Genomic DNA, 22,411 nt, shown 5'->3' with positions numbered 1-22,411 from the left:
CTCCCACATGCCTTTTGGCGAACACAAAACGTGTTTGCTTATTTTTTTCTTTAAGCAATGGCTTTTTTCTTCTGTAAAGCCCATCTATGTTGAGTGTACTGCTTAAAGTGGTCCTACGGACAGATACACCAATCTCCGCTGTCGAGCTTTGCAGCTCCTTCAGGGTTATCTCTGATTAATGCCCTCCTTGCTTGGTCCGTGAGTTTTGGTGGGCGGCCCTCTCTTGGTAGGTTGGTTGTGGTACCATATTCTTTACATTTTTTAATAATGGATTTAATGGTGCTCCGTTGGATGTTCAAAGTTTCTGAGATTTTTTTATAACCCAACTCTGATCTGTACTTATCCACAACTTTGTCCCTGACCTGTTTGGAGAGCTCCTTGGTCTTCATGGTGCCGCATTTCACTTCACCAATTTGGACTATTTTGTGTATGTCCAATACATTTAAATTACAAGTTGTAATGCAACAAAATAGGACAAACGCCAAGGGGGTGAATACTTTTGCAAGGCACTGTATATAAGGCCCCACAGTTGACAGTGCATATCAGAACAAAAACCAAGCCATGAGGTCGAAGGAATTGTCCATAGAGCTCCGAGACAGGATTGTGTCGAACAACCAATATTCATCCTAGAGCTGGCCACCAAACTGAGCAATCGGGGGGAGAGCCTTGGCAAGGGAGGTGACCAAGAACCCGATGGTCACTCTGAAAAAGTTCCAGAGTTTCTATGTGGAGATGGGAGAACCTTCCAGAAGGACAACCATCTCTGCAGCACTCCACCAATCAGGCTTTTATGGTAGAGTGGCCAGACGGAAGCCACTCCTCAGTAAAAAAACACATGACAGCCCACTTGGAGTTTGCCAAAAGGCACCTAAAGTACTCTCAGACAATGAGAAACAAGATGATCTGGTCTGATGAAACCAAGACTGAACTTTTTGGCCTGAATGCCAAGCATCATGTCTGGAGGAAACCTGGCACCATCCCTACGATGAAGCATGGTGGTGGTAGCATGTTTTTCAGCATCAGGGACTGGGAGACTAGTCGGGATCGAAGGAAAGATGAGCAGAGCAAAGTACAGAGAGATCATTGATGAAACCCTGCTCCAGAATGCTCAGGACCTCAGACTAGGGCAAGGTTCACCTTCCAACAGGACAACGACCCTAAGCACACAGCCAAGACAACGCAGGAGTGAATGTCCTTGCGTGGCCCAGTCAGAGCCCAGACTTGAACCCGATCAAACATCTCTGGAGAGATCTGAAAATAGCTGTGCAGCAACGCTCCCCATCCAACCTGACAGAGCTTGATTTGATCTGCAGAGAAGAATGGGAGAAACTTCCCAAATACAGGTATGCCAAGCTTGTAGCATCTCACTGCCAAAAGTGAGTCAACAAAGTACTGAGTAAAGGGTCTGAATATTATGTAAATGTAATATTTCCATTTTTTGTTTTTAATACATTTGCGAAAATGTATTTGTCATTATGGGGTATTGTTTGTAGATTCACGAGGGCAAAAAAACTATTTAATCAATTTTAGAATAAGTAACTTAACAAAATGTGTAACTTAACAAAATGTGACTTTAGGAAGTCTGTTTAGGTAGATCAAGTTATTACAATATACTGCTTATTGTTTTTCCTTTCTCGTTTTGTTAAAAAATTGCATCTTTTGCTTTAATTTGTTGGACCTAACTGTCAAATTGCAGTAATTACGATCTCTGTCCTTGGTACTGAATCAACTTGTACCCTAGGCTATTTGCCTATCAGTTTGTTTACCTTTCACCTGGCAAAGTCACTAACAGGCCATATCAACGGCGATGGAAGGCTAATCTTATTATAACGTTAGGTCAATGTCTGTCACGACTTCCGACGAAGTTGGTCCCTCTCATTGTTCGGGCGACGTTCGGCAGTCGACGTCACCGGCCTTCTAGCCATCGCCGATCTACTTTTCATTTTCCATTTGTTTTGTCTTTGTTTTACACACCTTGTTTCAATTCCCCAATTACATGTTCATTATTTAACCCTCTGTTTTCCCCATGGTTTTTGTGCGTGATTGTTTTATGTATGTTCAGTCCGTTATTGTGGGCTCGGTATTACATGTTATTGGAATATTTGAGTAAAGTTACTTGTGTTACTCATCTCTGCTGTCCTGCAGCTGACTCCTCTGCACCAGCTACACCCAGACCACTACAATGTCCAATTTTTTTATTTTTTGTTTTAACGTTTATTTAACTAGGCAAGTCAGTTAAGGACAAATTCTTATTTACAATGACGGCCTACAACAGTGGGTTAGCTGCCTTGTTCAGGGGCAGAATGACAGATTTTTACCTTGTCAGCTCTGGGATTTGATCCAGCAACCTTTCGGTTACTGGCCCAATGCTCTAACCACAAGGCTTTGTTTACCTTTATTTAACCAGGAAGGGATCATTCAGATTTTAAATACATTTTTCAAGAGCGTCCTGGCCAGGATAGGCAGCACCAAGTCATTACACAATTACAGAGAGACAACATGAAAAACTATAAGTAATCAAGTAAAAACCATAGACATCACCACAGGAGTATAATGAAGCTTTACCATTGCATTAGGTTTCTTAAAATAGAGCACGCTATATTTTGGTAATGAAAAGAGTAATTGCAGTTGGTGAAACGCCCCATTCACAATAGCTAGAACTTGCTTGCCATGTATTAATGCGGGTAATCTGCTTTGGAACAGGTCCCTAAATATATGTAATCTAGCCCCTAACCAGAGATTCAGCCAGTCCTCTAACAATATCTGAACACAGATCCTTCCAGGCATTCAATTAAAAGCAGCTGATGATTTGAAGAGTGTTGTCTGTTGGTCTCACGAGTAAACCAAAAGAAACAGAAAACAGGCCCAAGGGTTGATGGTGTTACAACTGATTAATAACAGTGCAATGAGCCTCTCCAACACACCTGCCCTTCCCTGCCTGGCTGCTGACTCAATAGTAATCTAGTCTGTCTCTGCCCTAAGGCTCCTCTCATGACCGATGATCGTCATATAACAGACTCTTTCTCAGTGACCATTCTGGGTCCCTGTCTTAATTTTAATCAATGAATCAACCCAGAAAAAACCTATTGCTGGTCTCCTAGACATTGTCTGAATTTTATGCAAGGTAAATGTGGCAAATTCTTGGAATGAAGCTCACAAGAAGCTCGGAAGACATTAGCATAATGTTCTTTATGAAAAACTCTTTCTGGACAAAAAAAAATGTTTACCAAGAGCAGCACTGTATTGCTGTTGTGCACTGTAATGTTGTAAGCACAGAAATCTCTGCAACTTACAAGCTTCACATTTGTACTATGCATATAATGAAGTTAGTTTTGACTGTGTTACCCTTTAACAATATCACCTGAGCTCTGTAAAGGCACAATTCCTGTGGAACATTAGCACCACTGTTTGTCTTGCTCATAGAGTTTATATGCACAGCGTAGTTATTGATGGACTGTAGGCCGTGAAGCTGGTTTGATTACCACTGTTGCAAACTTCAGCACGTTGCCATTCTGGAAAGCCAATTTCAGCGTGCTGTGGATGATTAGTATTTTACTGCAGCGAGTTCATCATTAACTATGATCCATTCCTCAGTTCCTCTCCAGCATAGAAAACACAGGCCTTAGCTGTCACAGAAGAGATGCATCAAGATGTGTGTGTGTCTATCTAATTATGTATGTGCTGCATCCATGTCCATCCGTCAGCCTATACTGCATGTAAGGGGATTTTCCCTGGTACCTCATGGCAGAGTATGTATCAAGGTAGTTGTTAATGTCATTATATGTTGCAGCACGCACCTTGTCTTGCACTCTGCACGCATACGTTCTAAATCAATTTCTGCTCCCCGGAATCTGTTGCATGATCAAAATAAACATAATAATATTAATTTTGCTGCAAGTAATATTTGAAAAACAGAACTGTACTATACAGTAGCCATTCATCACTGAAGTGTAATTAGGCTATTAGCTTGGCTTAGCTTTCCTGGCTGATACACACCCTAGAGCTCAGAGTATGCAGGGCATCGCAATGGATTATGCGTCAAACGTGGACAAAATTCACCATTAACTGGTATGAATTGACAAATAAATGGATATATGAAAAAGGACCTATGAAAGGCCCTGATCCTTGGAATGACCACATTCTCCTAACAAACCCTGTGAGTATTTCAATGATAATTTATCCAGGAGGTAGCCATCAATCATCTATTACACTATGGATTAGCGATCACATCTGGCACAACTGATTGATGCAATTATATTTTCAGTTATGTAGACACGACACACCCATTACATTGAACAATATTTACAATCATAACCTTCTCTTGACTTGATCAAACAGCAGCTGCACCTACATAACTGTATGATACAGTACATTTGTGTAAGTATCACATTAAACATGCAAACATATAGCAATTTAATGAAAATATGTACAGTGTATACAAAGAATTCTATAATTATATCAATGTTTTCTTTCGTATTGAAAAATAATAGTTTATCTTCTTTTTCCCTCATACAAAATGCATTATCAATCACCCCACTTTGTTTAAAGTCTGTGCCTTCCTTCTGTTTGTGACATTCATTGGAGTGAAAAGTCCTTTGTGTCTTTTGGAGATGAGGACTAGGTTGAGAAAATGTTTCTGTTGTGTGAGTTAGTGTTAGTTAACCTTCACACTGTAACTACTACCACAAATATATGAAACGGGTATATCTGAAGGAGACTTTCGCCATGCTGATTTGGTAGCTTCAATTTCATACACTCAGGTAACCTTTAGAGAACTGTTCTCACTCCTACAGTATCTGCACTTGAAACTAATATTTTGTGATTTTTGATGTGCTTTACCTTATCAAGTACAGTACTTTACTACACAACATTGTTTGGTTCTTGGGAATGTTTCACCTTTATCTTTGTAATTCAATTTTTCCAGGTTTCACCTTATCTTCCATGTTCTCCTGGGATAATACATACTTCAGTTAGTCTACTCTTCCTTTATCTTATTCTGGTACAGAAACAATAGTGCAGTTTATTTTTGCCCTTGTCCTGAGTCTGTCAGGGGAAACCTTAAAACCTTGTTCCAACTTCCTGATCTCAAATCCAGTATTGACTTTTCCTCACCTCCTTATCTTCAATCAATCACTCTTTCATTGCCCTCTCTGAGATAGACATCCGCTGGCGGAATATCTCTTCCATCTCTTCGTCTTCCATTTTCGGATCTCGATTTTTCACTCTGTCTCTGTTTCTCTCCATCGGACTCATTCCCAGTTTTCCAGGGGTAGAATGAATGACCTACCTGGTGAGATATCGAAAGGTCTGCTGAGTTCAATCTCTGTGTCACTGAAGGACACCTTTAAAACAACTATTGGCTTTCCAAAGTTGTCTGATATTCTCAACATTCCCGAAGAAAAAAGTTCAACATGATGGTCAAGGTATTTTACTCACCACAGACAATTCCTTAAAATGTGTTTGTATAAACAAATCAGCTAGTAATTCAGGAAATTGGCATCCATTCGGAAGGATGTCGGCCTCAACAGCTGTGTTTACGCTACAGTATTTTGTTGGAATCTATTTGGGTACGCTGCTTTCACTCCATACCATCCACCGACTAGGCAGAAACTCTCTGAAACGCATGCAGACTACTGTGGAAATCAATGTGGTTAAAACTAAACAAGGCTAATTCTAAATTGAGGGATTGAGAAGGGATTGATTGATTTATGGATCAATTGATTGACATAGAACCTGATGGAGTATGCCAGAGACAGTATGCCTGCTACTAGAGACAGATAGTTTAGAGTGAAGTATTTTTTTCCATAAGTCCAACTGGGACTCAAACCCATGTCCCTCTGGTTTTTCCCAAGCAGACATGTTCTCCACAAGAGTTAACTCCCTTGGGGAAGCTGGTAATGCACTTATACAGGATGTCTATATTATTAATCCCTCTTTCTGTTACTCACTCATATCTTCCCACAAGTCACATGTCCTGATAGCCTCATCGCACTTTTGACACCAATGTAGCAAATCCAGGGAAAACCAGATAGGGACTCAAGCCCAGTCATTCTGGAGTCAAGGACACGAATCATAAGCTCAGGAAAGTGAATTCCATTGGAGGATATTGGAGCACACCTATAATGGAGTGATTGTATGCTTTAGCTATAGCTTATGCTATGACCTTATGCTATAGCTATGCTTCAACGATACTATACGTGAACATATTTATGACTTGTGACCAACAATTTGGTCAAATTTTCGAAACAAAACAATCGGATTAATTATACTGTCCTTTTGAACTTTGGTCCTTGCTCTGACTCAGTGGGGGAAGTTATCAGCTTACTCCCCACTGACTGTGGTTCCATTTCCGAATCATCATTGTATCATTGTCTGACACCGAGTACCTAAAAGCAGTCTTCCCTAAAATGAGATCAAAATGGAGAAGAGCCACTCTGTCACAGAGGTAGCAGAGGAGAAGTGAGAGATGTGACCTTATCAGACCGGATTTTCAGACCAAAAGCGTGCTGCTGTCCATGTTATTATGTGAGAAAACGGTGCTGAATTTCTATGCGTGCTCGGCTCTGTCCATGGTGCTGAACTGACTAGTGATACAGCGCTGGGCCCTGAAACCATGTTTTTTTTAACGGTGTGGTATACTTTCTTAATCAATATTAACTTAACCCTCCTGCTGTGTTCCGGTCGAATTGGACCGATTTACAAGTTTTCTTTCTGAAAAATGGAGTTCATTTAATCTGATTGTCATAAGGTTCCATGACTTTGTCCACACAGGGCATGTGAACACACAAAACACATTTTGATGATTTTCATAACATTTTGGGTGTTTTATTTAACTTTTGTACACCTGTGGTGTTCCCGGTCAAAAATGACCGGTCGTTAGAAATTAGTGGGTGAGACTACAATTAGTGTATAAAATTTAGTTCAGGCACATGCCCATTCATCAGATGGACACACTTCCTCTCCCAGACCCCCACATGCATGTGTGTTTGAGCACACACACACCTCACTCTCCTTCTTGGCTTCCATGGCAACCCCCACGGGAACCTTTCCCCAATAGAATCTTTCCCCCACGGGAACCACACTGGCATTCTCACAAACAACCGCAACATTGTTTCAATAATATATAGAACTTTTCTCACAGCTCTGGTATTTAAAGCTTTTTTGAGGCCTTGCTCACAATTCATTCTGTGGCAGCACAATGACCAAACGATATACTGTACGTGAGGCTCTTGATCATATCTTTGATCATGACACTGGTGAGGAGGAGAGAGTCCTTGTTATTCTTGACACAAAGTAGTCTGTGATAAATAGCACAATATGTTTCCTCTGAGTATTTGTTATAGTGAAAATAATCCATACATTCTGCTTTTTTTTTAACTTAAAAAACGAGTTGTATGAGCTCAGGTCAATGAGGCCTACAGGCCATAAATAGCAAATAGAAGTTCAAAACGTGTAATGTTCACAAGAACTTAAGTTGATAAAACGATCTAACACAACATTAGGTGATAATATATGTATTATTATGGATTTATAATCAGCTATAATGGGGCGGTCATTTTGCACCAGGAACACAGAATTAATTAACATGAAACGAACACAACAGGGGGGTTAAATATATTAGGCTATATTACATTTTCAATCTACATGTGTCAGAAAGGATACACATTCCGACCACATATTTTAGCTCCTTTTTGAAACATCGCCATCATATGGCTCTTTGAAAATATAGAGGTTTGCATGTAGAACATTTCCTCAAATTAATCCTATAATTGCGCACGTTCAAATAATCCTATAAAATCTCAAACATGTAAATTGAGCACAGTAATCCACTCCCTGCTGTGGATTGGTTAAAGTAGACGCTTCATCAAAGCGCTCGCATCATCATCATAAATGGTGTGCTCTTTTTTGTTGTTGTTGCTATTTGTGTTCACGGCTTCACAGTCAATACAACGTAATCTTTGACAGCAGTCAATATACTGTCTCTTAAAGCAAAACATCACGTTCGATAGCATGATTTGAAGTTCCGATTTGTAATCCCATAAACGCAGTACCATTTTGACAATAGAAGTCGGAGGTGTAAAGAGTTTGTTGGCCGGCTGCGGCATGTAGCTGTGGAGAGAGAATTTGCCTGGCTATCCAGACTCTTAGCTCCGGCCAAACGGTACGCCACGCCCACGGACGTTAGTTTCTTCTCCGCGAACTACAGAGCAGCGGAATGTAGTGTGTGAGTCGTCAGGTTAGCAGCAGACCCTACCGACTGAACTTCTAGGTCTTCGCTCAAAGGATGTATACCTGATACGGATATTCCTGCCTCAACAAGGCTACTAACGATCGAAGTCGGGGCTCGGATATGATGGACTCGGCAGATTAATTTACAATCACTGACACTATTTAGAATGTCCGTTGTGTTCTACAGAAAACCTTGGGAAACAGGGCTCTTCCGTCTGGGTCGGCTCATTTGAAGCTAAAAAGTAAGAAATGTCAGACTTGGAAATCGCACGCACAGATGCTACTCATTTGTGTGATAATATATGTGGGAACTAATTGCAACGCAACTGCCCTCCGCGGTGCAAGTGAGTGTTCTTTGCGCACCAAGTCCAGAAATCTTGGCTGGTTGTGCTGCTTCTTAACTCTGTTACTGGGGAAGCAGACCGGCGGCAACTCGATGCATTTATTGTTAAAATCTACTCGGGCTATTTACCTCGTGGCATAGCCTACTGGAGATTGACATATAACGGAGAGGCAACATCAGTCTCAGGAATAGAGGTAACCATCAATCATCATGATTTCATTGTTTTCTCATGTGCAAGATTTTCAATTCGGACAAAACATAGTAAGAAAAAAGGGATAATTGTTTCTACAGAGGTACGAGTATTGTCTCATTGAGCTGTTACGTTATAGTGGAGTTCCATGTGTAATTGCATTTTTCATGGTAGGCTATTACGAGGTGTGGATCAGGTGTGGTTTGTTTGACTTGGTGGGAGTCTACAACAGAATGCTGCGTAATGGTCTATAGATAGGCAATTGCACCATTCGTTAGGAGTAAGCTGACTACTCTAGTCTTGTTTGATAGTCTCACGACATAAACAACCACAGGAAATGAAGATATGGTCATTATCAAGTTTGTTCCCCCATCCAGATATTTACCACTTACATTCTTTCATCCTATCATCATCCTTCTCTGTCTTGATTTGTGACAAATACTGCATGCACTCTTACAGCACACCAAACTGCTTTGCGACTGTGTGAAATATGCTTCTTACGTTCCGTTATAGCCATTGCATTTTCTAAATCGATTCGATTGTGTGTCAAGTACACTATGGCCAATGGAGATGGTAGCCTACAATGTGAAGAAAGTGTTAATTATGAAGAATGCATTGGAAATGATTTTAAAACAATGTTGACTGAACGGAACCTAGCCTACGTGTTTATTCATTTCAAAAAGACAGAAAAAAGGGGCGAGACCGTGTCTGTAAAATCGATCTCCAATCACGTTGCAATTCCACAAGGTTATAAAGCATTTATGTTGGGGCACTCATGTTCCCCACAACGTCAAGTATATTGCACCCTGGGAGGAGGAAGTTTAAGAAATGCCTCTGCGTATGAGTAATGTGATGAGTAATGTGATGAGCAGTAACACAATTTCGTCTGGTCTACCCTTTTTTTTAATTTTGTATTGCACCATGGTGGACCTATGTTTCTTCAATAATTCAAAATGACTTTTAATCATTCGCCTCCCTTGGCATTACATAACACAGAACCACTTTTAATGAATATGTTCCACCTGAGCTACTTGGCTGTTAGCCTAATGCACGTCGTTGATCTTGTGCAATTCGGCTTTTGGCTGCCGCCCGAGGTCTCTCCTCTTCATTGCCCACTCATGGCAGTGCATTCTTTCCACTGATGCAGCACCTAGCTGTATATCCTTTCTACCGTAAATCCAGCGAGGAGTGTTCTGAATGTCAAGCTGCAGTGACTGATAATGTCTTATTTTCTACTGCAGGTAGGGGGCCACGGAGCACCAGATGCAGCTCGCAGCTCGCTCCTCACATGAGCTAAAGTCAGTTATGCTTCACATGACAATGTTCTTATATCTGTGGGAACAAAGTTAATATGCTACTAAACAATCCAGGTCAGATAACACATGCCTGTTTGTCTGGTTAGATACAGGTAACTGCCAAAATAATGGAAACATTTGAGTAAATGAATGATGCAAAGTATGTTGAAAGCAGGTGGTTCCGCAGAGGTGTACGCCCCTGCTACACTACAACCATCAGCCATCAGCAATTGAGGGAATGCGTCCTCTGAAATCAATCAAAGCTGCTGTACTGCCCATGTTGCGCTCGCGTTGCAGCGTCCAAGCTTAAGAATGGCCAAGGTTCAATTCCCGATGGCTGACGCGCCAGTTCATTCTATCATTCCCTAAAGAAATAAGGAGAAATAAAGTTGATTATTGTATGGCTTCGAGTATACACCACTGGTTATTTTACTAAGATTTATGAAGTCAAGCTACATTGACTATGTTCACATTGTAAACAAAATCAACTTGTGTAATTAGAAGATAATGTAGTACAACCATTAGCAACAATTGAATTAATACAAGCGAAAAACTGGGCCAAAGCTATTGCACTTATACATAATGGAACAGTACAGTAGGGGAAATAGAATATAGACACTCTTTGCTTCTCCTCTTCTTCTCTCTCTCAAAACAACGCATTCTGTGTAGCAGGTAGAACGTCACATTGTCCTGACACTGATGGCAAGGCAACGCAATGCGTATAGTGGAGCTGAGGTGTTAGGGTCATGCATATACAAGCAGGGCAGGCCATTATTTTAGCGACCGTGGCTATACCTCCATAGGATGACAATGCCCCCATCCACAGATGCCCCCATGTGTGGTCACTGAATGGTTTGATGAGCATGAAAACGATATAAACCATATACCATGGTCATCTGAGTCACCAGATCTCAACCCAGTTGAACACTTATTTAAGTTCTCAAGTTTCAAGTTTTATTAGTCATATGTACTGGATGGTATACACTGTCCAATGAAATGCTAACTTGCAGGTTACTTCTCAATGCAACAACAATAAGAAATAAGAAAAGATAAGAAAACATATTAGCATAAGTATAATACAGGAATCCACAATTTATAGTCCAAAATGTACATGTGTTTCGGGGAAGGGGGATTGGGGCGCAAGTTTTTAAATGATGCAGTATTTAGCAATCATAATACATTTGGTAGCAGCAGTTGTATGTGTCGCATTAGTGATGGAGGAAGCACAATTGATTCAGTTAAATATCGGGATATTATTTTGGACAAATATCGTATTGTTTTGACAATATCGCAATATTATTTTACCGCTAGTTGTCTGTACCTTCAATGAACCACAGATTGTTCTCCATCTTCCTTTTAAATAAGGAGCCAATATGTTTTCAGCACTATTATTTCCAGGACTGATCAAAACTCGTTATGTCATGGCTCTCTCTTAACCCTCGGCGGCAGACATATGGTGAGAAATATGTTTTTAACATGGAATCGCAATACAATTACAGCATCGAATAGTGAAAATCGCAATACATATCGTATCGACACCTAAGTATCGTGTAATCGTACTGTAAGGTCCCTGGCAATTCCCAGCTCTATGTTGCATGAATATATATATATATATATATATATATATATATATATATACACATACATACACACACTACCGTTCAAAAGTTTGGGGTCACTTAGACATATCCTTTTTTATTTAAAGAAAAGCACATTTTTGCCCATTAAAATAACATCAAATTGATCAGAAATATATTGTAGACATTGTTAATGTTGTAAATGACTATTGTAGCTAGAAACGGCTGATTTTTTTTAATGGAATATCAACAGAGGCCCAATATCAGCAACCATCACTCCTGTGTTCCAATGGCACGTTGTGTTAGCTAATCCAAGTTTATCTTTTTAAAAGGCTAATTGATCATTAGAAACCCTTTTGCAATTATGTTAGTACAGCTGAAAACTGGTTTGCTGATTTAAAGAAGCAATAAAACTTGCTTTCTTTAGACTAGTTGAGTATCTGGAGCATCAGCATTTGTGGGTTCGATTACAGGCTCAAAATGGCCAGAAACAATGAACTTTCTTCTGAAACTCGTCAGTCTATTCTTGTTCTGAGAAATGAAGGCTATTCCATGCGAGAAATTGACAAGAAACTGAAGATCTCGTACAACGCTGTGTACTACTCCCTTCACAGAACAGCTCAAACTGACTCTAACCAGAATAGAAAGAGGAGTGGGAGGCCCCGGTGCACAACTGAGCAGGAGGACAAGTACATTAGAGTGTCTAATTTGAGAAACAGATGCCTCACATGTCCTCAACTGGCAGCTTCATCAAATAGTACCAGCAAAACACCAATCTCAACGTCAACAGTGAAGAGGCGACTCCGGGATGCTGGCCTTCTAGGCAGAGTTCCTCTGTCCAGTGTCTGTGTTCGTTTGCCCATCTTAATCTTTTCTTTTTATTGGCCAGTCTGAGACATGGCTTTTTCTTTGCAACTCTGCCTAGAAGGCCAGCATCCTGGGGGTTGCCTCTTCATTGTTTACGTTGAGATCGGTGTTTTGTGGGTACTATTTAATGAAGCTGCCTGTTGAGGACTTGTGAGGTGTCTGTTTCTAAGTGACCCCAAACTTTTGAATGGTAGCATATATACAGTGCATTCAGAAAGTATTCAGACCCCTTGACTTTTTCCACATTTTGTTACGTTACAGCCTTATTCTAAAATTGATTACATTTCATTTTTCCTCATCAATCTACACATAATACCCCATAATGACAAAGTGAAAACAGTTTTTGGACATTTTTGCAAATGTATTAAAAAATTCAAAACAAATAGCTTAACTATTCAGACCCTTTGCTATAAGACTCGAAATTGAGCTCAGGTGCACCCTTGAGATGTTTCTACAACTTGATTGGAGTCCACCTGCGGTAAATTCAATTGATTGGACATGATTTGGAAAGGCACTCACCTGTCTATATAAGGTCCCACAGTTGACAGTGCATATCAGAGCAAAAACCAAGCCAGGAGGTTGAAGGAATTGTGCGTAGAGCTCCGAGACAGGATTGTGTCGAGGCACAGATCTGGGGAAGGGTACCAAAACATTTCTGCAGCATTGAAGGTCCCCAAGAACACATTGGCCTCCATCATTCTTAAATGGAAGAAGTTTGGAACCACCAATATTCTTCCTAGAGCTGGCCACCCGGCCAAACTGAGAAATCGGGAGAGAAGGGCCCTGGTCAGGGAGGTGACCAAGAACTTGATGGTCACTGACAGAGCTCCAGAGTTCCTCTGTGGAGATGCGGGAACCATCTCTGCAGCACTCCACCAATCAGGTCTTTATGGTAGATTGGCCAGACGGAAGCCACTCCTGACAGCCCACTTGGAATTTGCCAAAAGGCACTTAAAGACTCTCAGACCATGTGAAACAAGATTCTCTGGTCTGATGAAACCAAGATTGAACTCTTTGGCCTGAATGCCAAGCATCACTTCTGGAGGAAACCTGGCATCATCCCTATGGTGAAGCATGGTGGTGGCAGCATCATCCTGTTGAGATGTTTATCAGCGGCAAGGACTGGAAGACTGGTCAGGATCGAGGGAAAGATGAACGGAGCAGAGAGATCCTTGACGAAAACCTGCTCCAGAGCACTCAGGACCTCGACCCTAAGCACACAGCCAAAACAACGCAGGAGTGGCTTTGGGACAAGTCTCTGAATGTCCTTGAGTGGCCCAGCCAAAGCCCGGACTTGAACCCGATCGAACATCTCTGGAGAGACCTGAAAATAGCTGTGCAGCGACGCTCCCCATCCAACCTGACAGAGCTTGAGAGGATCTGCAGAGAAGAATGAATGAAACTCCCCAAATACACGTGTGCCAAGCTTGTAGCGTCACACCCAAGAAGACAAGGCTGTAATCGCTGCCAAAGGTGCTTTAACAAAGTTCTAAGTAAATGGTCTGAATACTTATGAAAATGTAACACTTCAGTTTTTTATATGTAATACATTTGCAAACATTTCTAAAAGCTGATTTTGGTTTGTCATTATGGGGTATTGTGTGTCGATTGATGATGAAAAAAACGATTTAATACATTTCTGAATAAGACTGGAACGTAACAACATTTGATAAAAATCAAGGGTTCTGAATACTTTCCAAATGCACTGTGTGTTTGTGTTTGTGTGTGTATATATATATATATATATATATATATATATATATATATATATATATATATATATATATACACACACACACACACACAGTTGAAGTCGGAAGTTTACGAACACCTTAGCCAAATACATTTAACCTCAGTTTTTCACAATTCCTGACATTTAATCCCAGTAAAAATTCCCTGTGTTAGGTCGGGTAGGATCACCACTTTATTTTAAGAATGTGAAATGTCAGAATAATAGTGGAGAGAAGGATTTATTTCAGCTTTTATTTATTTCGTCACATTCCCAGTGGGTCAGAAGTTTACATACACTCAATTAGTATTTGGTAGCATTGTCTTTAAATTGTTTAGCTTGGGTCAAATGTTTCTGGTAGCCTTCCACAAGCTTCCCACAATAAGTTGGGTGAATTTTGGCCCATTCCTCCTGACAGAGCTGGTGTAAGTGAGTCAGATTTGTAGGCCTTGCTCACACACGTTTTTTCAGTTCTGCCCACACATTTTCTATGGGATTGAGGTCAGGGCTTTGTGATGGCCACTCCAATACCTTGACTTTGTTGTCCTTAAGACATTTTGCCACAAGTTTGGAAGTATGCTTGGGGTCATTGTCCATTTGGAAGACCCATTTGCGACCAAGCTTTAACTTCCTGACTGATGTCTTGAGTTCTTCAATATATCCACATAATGTTCTATTTTTGTGAAGTGCACCAGTCCCTCCTGCAGCAAAGCACCCCCACAACATGATGCTACCACCCCCGTGCTTCACGGTTGGGATGGTGTTCTTCGGGTTGCAAGCATACCCCTCCCCCCTTCCAAACATAATGATGGTCATTATGGCCAAACACTTCTATTTTTGTTTCATCAGACCAGAGGACTTTTCTCCAAATAGTACGATCTTTGTCCCCATGTGCAGTTGCACACCGTAGTCTGGCTTTTTATGGTGGTTTTGGAGCAGCGGCTTCTTCCTTGCTGAGCGGCCTTTCAGGTTATGTCGATATAGGACTCGTTTTACTGTGGATATAGATACTTTTGAACCTGTTTCCTCCAGCATCTTCACAAGGTCCTTTGCTGTTGTTCTGGGATTGATTTGCACTTTTCGCACCAAAGTATGTTCATCTTTAGGAGACAGAAAGTGTCTCCTTCCTGAGCGGAATGACTGCTGCGTGGTCCCATGGTGTTTATACTTGTGTACTATTGTTTGTACAGATGAACGTGGTACCTTCAGGCGTTTGGAAATTGCTCCCAGGGATGAACCAGACTTGTGGAGGTATACAAGTCTTTTTCTGAGGTCTTGGCTGATTTCTTTTGATTTTCCCATGATGTCAAGCAAAGAGGCACTGAGTTTTAAGGTAGGCCTTAAAATAGATCCACAGGTACACCTCCAATTGACTCAAATGATGTCAATTAGCCAATCAGAAGCTTCTAAAGCCATGACATCATTTTATGGAATTCTCCAAGCTGTTTTAAGGCACTGTCAACTTAGTGAATGTAAACTTCTGACCCACTGGAATTATGATACAGTGAAATAATCTGTCTGTAAACAATTGTTGGAAAAATTACTTTTGTCATGCACAAAGTAGATGGCCTAACCGACTTGCCAAAACTATAGTTTGTTAACAAGAAATTTGTGGAGTGTTTGAAAAACAAGTTTTTATGACTCCAACCTAAGTGTATGTAAACTTCCGACTTCAACTGTATATATATATATATATATATATATGTGTATATATATATATATATATATATACATATATATATACACATATACATATATATATATACATATATACACACATATACATATATATATATATATATATATACACACATATACATATATATATATACATATATATACACATATACATATATATATACACATATATATATATATATATATGTATATATATATATATATATATATATATATATATGTATATGTGTATATATATGTATATATATATATGTATATGTGTATATATATGTATATATATATATGTATATGTGTGTATATATATATATATATATATATATATGTATATGTGTGTATATATATATATATATATATATATATATATATGTATGTGTATATATATATATGTATATGTATAATGTGTGTGCTAAGGTGCAGAGAGTCCGTGAAGGTGGTCACTCCAGTTCAAGTGTTCAGCAGTCTGATGGCTTGTAGATTGAAACTGTCTCTGATCCTGTTGTTATCAGACCTCATGCTCCGATACCGTCTGCCCGATGGTGAGTGAATGAACAGCTCAAGGCTGGTGTGTGTGGGGTCCTTGATGATGCTGCAGGCCTTCCTCAGGCACCGTTTCGAGTAGATGTGCTGGATGGGTGGGAGGACGGTCCCAGTGGTAATTCTGGAATGGCACCAAATGATGGAATTTCTCGTGGGAGAAGGTTGTCACATTCCTCCAATAGAGTTCCAGACACTTGTACAATCTATGCCAACGTGCATTGAAGCTGTTCTGGCTCATGGTGGCTCGACGCCCTTTTATGACACTTTATGTCGGTGTATTCTTTATTTTGGCAGTAACCTGTTGCCCTCTGCATTCTTGTATTGATCCACTCCCTGTGTGTGTTAATGGATAGGCTGATTTTGGCTCTGTGTTGTTCAACAGCTGCCAAGGATCTGTGTGCATGTCTGGACTGTTATCTCCCTCCTTTTATCATTCTGCTGTGTGCCCGGAGGTAACAAATAACACTTGACATGGGAATCTTGAGATACGCTGTCCTCAAATTAACAAAGAGTGTATGCGCTCCCGAGCTACTGTATCTCTCGAGATCTATTAATGCTGTCTGGCGTCCTTTGTCCCGCGATGATGGATGGATAGCCGGTGATGGATGCCAGATTCTCTCTCTCTCTCACCTCCCCCCTCCATCCCTTCTCCCACCCTCTAACCTTCTGTCTCAAAGACAGGCGACAGGCAGGGACACATGAAATGACAGTGCCCTCCGCCCATGTAGTTTCCATGTTGCTGGTGAGGACATCATACCGCCAGCCTGTGGCTGTCAGTGCCAGCATGACTCTATAATACGGCACATGGCTGCCCCATCTGCTCCTGGGTTCACCATTTAAATGTGAGAATAGGCCTGGTGGAGCATCCTGGCCTTGGAAGGGTTTGTAAGGATTTTCCTGAAATCTGTTGGATTTTCCAGAAATATGATTTACAGCTAAAATGTGTTTTCTTCTTGGAGACCGTAAAACATGTAACGCAAATCATGGCAAGTCAAAATGGAACTGCAAGTCAAAAAGGAACTCCCAAAATGAATGTGTCTAAAATGAACACAGTTTAAACAACATTTCACTATGATCGCAGATCAACTTAGTGATGAAAGGTGCATGCATATTTCATGATGCATTTTGAAATGAATGGATAAAGTATGATATCGCTTCTGTGTTGAAAATGAGCTCAGTTGTCATTAGTAATCGCCTGTCGGAGGGTCTCATTAACGTTTTGGGAAATTATGGTCAGAGATGTTCTCGGTTGAGCAGAGCCTGTAGGCTACAGTAACAACGTCCACTGAGGTGCTAGATTTCAGCAGTTTTGGACCAATCACCTGATCTGTTGATAATGCAGGTGTTGGTTCCTGGTTAGTAAGCACTTATTAAACAGGTGTTCTTCCATCCAGTCCTTAAGGCTGTGAATCATTTAAAGTCTAGCTCAAAGGCCTTTCTTATCAATCAGGATGGCATGTTAGTGAACACTTCAGCGGGGTAATTAAGTCTCTTTACCCCCAAGGATCCCGGTGTCAGGAAAACCCAATAATGCTCCAAGATAGAGAGGGAAAAAAAATAACTTCAGGAATAGCTGTATGCTAATGTGAAAACTTGGTAAAGTGATGTTGTCCTCAAAATGTGCAAGGTGTTTTCGTCACACGTAAAAGTGTGTTGAGATGGATGTGTCAGACACGTATTAATACCCTTTCTCGGGTTCCTGTTTTTGTACCTTGATGTAGCTGGCGTCTTTGACAAGGCTTCCTGCCAGCCACGCCATGAAACCTGGCCTTCATTAGCTGCTCTCATGCTGATCGTTTCACAATGGCTACGCGCTTACTTGCATCACAGTCAATAATGTGTTGTTGATTCTATCCCTGCATCAGTTAAATGAGTCTTTTGGACAAGGCTTTTCCAAATGTGTGTTATGGTTGTGCCTTCTCCAAAAGAAGAAGGCACAGCACCAAATGTGTTCCTTTGATGACATTTTTTGATGCCTTTCTCCCTGGGATTGAGGCAGATATTTCTGCGCTGGAGTAGGCTGGTCGTCAGCATGGTGCTGTATGATGACGACAGGAAGTCCTAATCCCCGATGAGCATAGGAAGCGTGATTTACAGGAAGTGTGTTTTATGCATGTATAATTATGTTCTACAAAGACTAACATCACAGCCAGCTACCAGATCCCTTATTTAATGACACCGCTTTCCCTGCTCATCATGTATGTCAGCTCCACTGTGCTCATAACCCCACTCCTATCACTAGTGCCACCCCTCAACCCATCCCCTCCCCTCCACTCCATCCCGTACTTAACACCACTAAGTGTAGCTCTACTGCATCACAATGGTCCTTTTTAGCTATAGATCCACAATCAGCCCAGCATGTCGTTTACCAATTGATCCTTATCAAACCCAAATAGGCTGCTATGGAAGTATATTTGACTAAGCCCCTCCCCTGTTACCACCCACTGTGATGGAACAGATTTGCAGACCAGGCTTATGACTAAAGTGGGGGTCCATCGCTCCCCCATCTCACGCCAGAAGCCATTCTTCAAGATGGAACCTTGGGCTCTATGGCTATTGTTGGACCTGGGGACTGTAGCCTTTTGCATCTCATGTTGGTTGTTACTGTGGCTATGCAAGAAAAGAGGGAGACCGTGGCATCTGACAATGTATAATTTTAAAATTTCCCCAAAATGTTCTATTAGCAAATTCGTATTCCATATATTGTACAACTATTGTTATCTCGCTAATTACGCCAGTTGTCTATTTGATCTTTCTTATTTGTTTGGATGACATCAAAGCGAGAGGATGACACATCGATGGCACCTAACCGTTAAAATGTAACATTGTAATTGCAATAATTTGCTTGCAACGTTTAGGAAGGATCTAATTTCAATACCTAATTACTAGGTAGGCAAACGAGGGTCTTTCAGTTCCTTTGTGTTTGCCATTTTACACTGAGGTAGAGGTTAAGTATGGGAGCAATGACTGTGCTACCTATGAATACCTACTGTATGCTTATCTTATCTCACTAGGTTGGCTACAGAAGATTCAATAGCATTCGCTGATGGATTATGGGGATTCAAAAAGTCCCACGGCCTGTTATTACACAAGTCAACCTTAAATTCCTACGCCTCATTTATTTTTATCTCAACAGTTGGCCTTCCTTTGACTTCATATCCTGGCCTGTATTCTGTGCTCTATATTCTCGCCCCACCACCTGTCTGTCTGTCTGTCTGTCTGTCTGTCTGTCTGTCTGTCTGTCTGTCTGTCTGTCTGTCTGTCTGTCTGTCTGTCTGTCTGTCTGTCTGTCTGTCTGTCTGTCTGTCTGTCTGTCTGTCTGTCTGTCTCTGTCTCTGTCTCTCTCTCTCTCTCTCTCTTTGCTGTAACCACTGCCACAGACTGAACTAATCCCTTTCCGAATCCCCTCCGGGGAACAGATCTGGCTCTGTGGGACTGTTCCTCCTCCTCCCGGCTGCCGCATTCCGAGGTGACTCAATCCCGCTGCATCCTGCCTAGTGAGCGTCCAGAATCTCAATCAGCCTGCTTCTGACCTCTGCTGCCAGGCAGCTGGATTGGTGCCATTCACTGCCTGATTAGATGAGGGTATTAATGGATAGCTACTGCACTGTGCCGGGCTGGGACAGACCTCACTGCCAGGTCAGCTTCTGTGCTGTACACGTCCAAAGTCACATATTTCTGTCTGGACCTTTATATTAGTCCTAGAGGGTGCAGCACTTGGCCAGCAAATCAACCATGACACATAGCAAACATTGTGAATATCAGTGTTCTCCCACTCCCCCTCCCATCCTAGTGCAGCCTGTCGGGTGGATGATATAAATAACAATGTTCTCTGTAACCATCTGCATCCTCTACTATCAGACGGTGGGATCTATACAGACCTATCCCGCTCAGTGTCACCAGGCCATGATGCCACATCTGGGCCTGTGTACATCCATCAATCCACATTAGCATTAGTGCTGCCAAGGATAGTGTGCCGGTCGAGAGGATTCCTGAGCTAAGACTTTACTGACACACGTCAGGTTGGGATAAGGGCTGGAAAAGGCAGACGGGGGTGTGCCGGGTTTATGATCAGAATTATGCAGGGAGAATCACATTCCCAAACTCATTCACCTCAAAGATCCTCGAGTAGATTGGTACAGATCTAAATATAAAACATATAAATAACCCAAAAAGCAGAGGATCTATTCATGACGAGAGGATGAGGGATGGGCAGATACAGGGAGAGAGGGAGGAATATAGTACAATTGTGAGACAGAGATTGAGAGAGCGTTATAGAGGCCAGAGAGAGGGCGAGAGAGTGAGCGATATAGAGACCAGAGAGAGAGAAAGTATTACAGAGGCCAGAGATAGACATATAGAGTTAGAGAGAGAGATATAAAGTTAGAGAGAGAAATATAGAGTTAGAGAGAGATTTAGAGTTAGAGAGTTAGAGAGAGATAAAGAGTAAGAGAGAGATATAGAGTAAGAGAGAGCGAGTTTGAGAGAGATATAGAGTTAGAGAGAGAGAGATATAGAGTTTGAGAGAGAGACATAGAGTTCGAGAGAGAGATATAGAGTTAAAGATATAGAGTTAGAGTTAGAGAGAGATATAGAGTTAGAGAGAGATTAAGAGAGAGATAGAGTTACAATTAGAGAGAGAGATATAGAGTTAGAGAGAGATATAGAGTTACAATTAGAGAGAGAGAGAGATTTAGAAAGAGATATAGAGTTACAATTAGAGAGAGGGAGATATAGAGTTAGAGAGAGAAATATAGAGTTAGAGAGAGATTTAGAGTTAGAGAGTTAGAGAGAGAGATATAGAGTTAGAGAGAGATATAGAGTTACAATTAGAGAGAGAGAGAGATTTAGAAAGAGATATAGAGTTACAATTAGAGAGAGGGAGATATAGAGTTAGAGCGAGATATAGAGTTACAATTAGAGAGAGAGAGATTTAGAAAGATATAGAGTTACAATTAGAGAGAGGGAGATATAGAGTTAGAGAGAGATATATAGAGTTAGAGAGATAGAGAGAGTAAGAGAGAGACTTAGAGTTAGAGAGAAAGATATATAAAGTTAGAGAGAGAAATATAGAGTTAGAGAGAGATTTAGAGATTTAGAGAGCGATATAGAGTTAGCGTTAAAGAGAGAAATATAGAGTCATAGTTAGAGAGAGAGATTTAGAGTTAGAGAGAGATACAGAGTAAGAGAGAGAGAGTTTGAGAGAGATATAAAGTTAGAGAGAGAGATATAGAGTTAGAGAGAGAAAGATATAGAGTTCGAGAGAGAGATATAGAATTAAAGATATAGAGTTAGAGTTAGAGAGAGAGATATAGAGTTAGAGAGAGATTAAGAGAGAGATAGAGTTACAATTAGAGAGAGAGATATAGAGTTAGAGAGAGAGATCGTGTTACAATTAGAGAGAGAGAGAGATTTAGAAAGAGATATAGAGTTACAATTAGAGAGAGGGAGATATAGAGTTAGAGAGAGAGATATAGTTAGAGAGTTAGAGAGAGAAATATAGAGTTAGAGAGATTTAGAGTTAGAGAGAGAGATTTAGAGTTAGAGAGAGAGAGAGAGATTTAGAGTTAAAGAAAGATATTTAGAGTTAGAGAGAAAGATATATAGAGTTAGAGAGAGATTTAGAGTTAGAGAGAGAGATATAGAGTTAGAGAGCGATATATAGTGTTAGCGTTAGAGAGAGAAATATAGAGTCATAGAGATAGAGAGAGAGAGATATTTAGAGTTAGAGAGCGATACAGAGTTTGAGAGAGAGATATAGAGTTAGAGATATAGAGTTAGAGAGAGAGATAGAGTTAGAGATATAGAGTTAATGAGAGAGAGTTAGAGAGACAGATATAGAGTTAGAGAGTTAGAGAGAGATAGAGAAAGAGATTTATATATATATATATATAGAGAGAGAGAGAGATTTAGAGAGACATATAGAGTTAGAGAGAGAGAGATTTA

The 22,411-nt window shown here is 40.7% G+C and overlaps 1 protein-coding gene across 2 annotated transcripts in view; it reads left to right on the top strand.

The window, feature by feature from the left end:
- The first annotated feature begins 7,951 nt into the window (after window positions 1-7,951).
- The window catches only part of LOC106612724 (leucine-rich repeat and fibronectin type III domain-containing protein 1-like protein), a 116,691-nt gene continuing 102,231 nt past the window's right edge, over window positions 7,952-22,411 (top strand). Inside the window, exon 1 of one of the 2 annotated variants that reach the window (XM_014214177.2) lies at window positions 7,952-8,471. The gene's annotated coding sequence lies outside the window, so the exon portion shown is untranslated. Of the gene's footprint in view, window positions 8,767-22,411 lie in introns of both variants that reach the window. The other variant, XM_014214176.2, reaches the window with a different exon arrangement.

Source organism: Salmo salar, chromosome ssa09 (assembly GCF_905237065.1).
Source record: "Salmo salar chromosome ssa09, Ssal_v3.1, whole genome shotgun sequence".
In the NCBI taxonomy this organism is placed as follows: Eukaryota; Metazoa; Chordata; class Actinopteri; order Salmoniformes; family Salmonidae; genus Salmo; species Salmo salar.
This window is presented reverse-complemented; position numbering and strand designations above follow the sequence as displayed.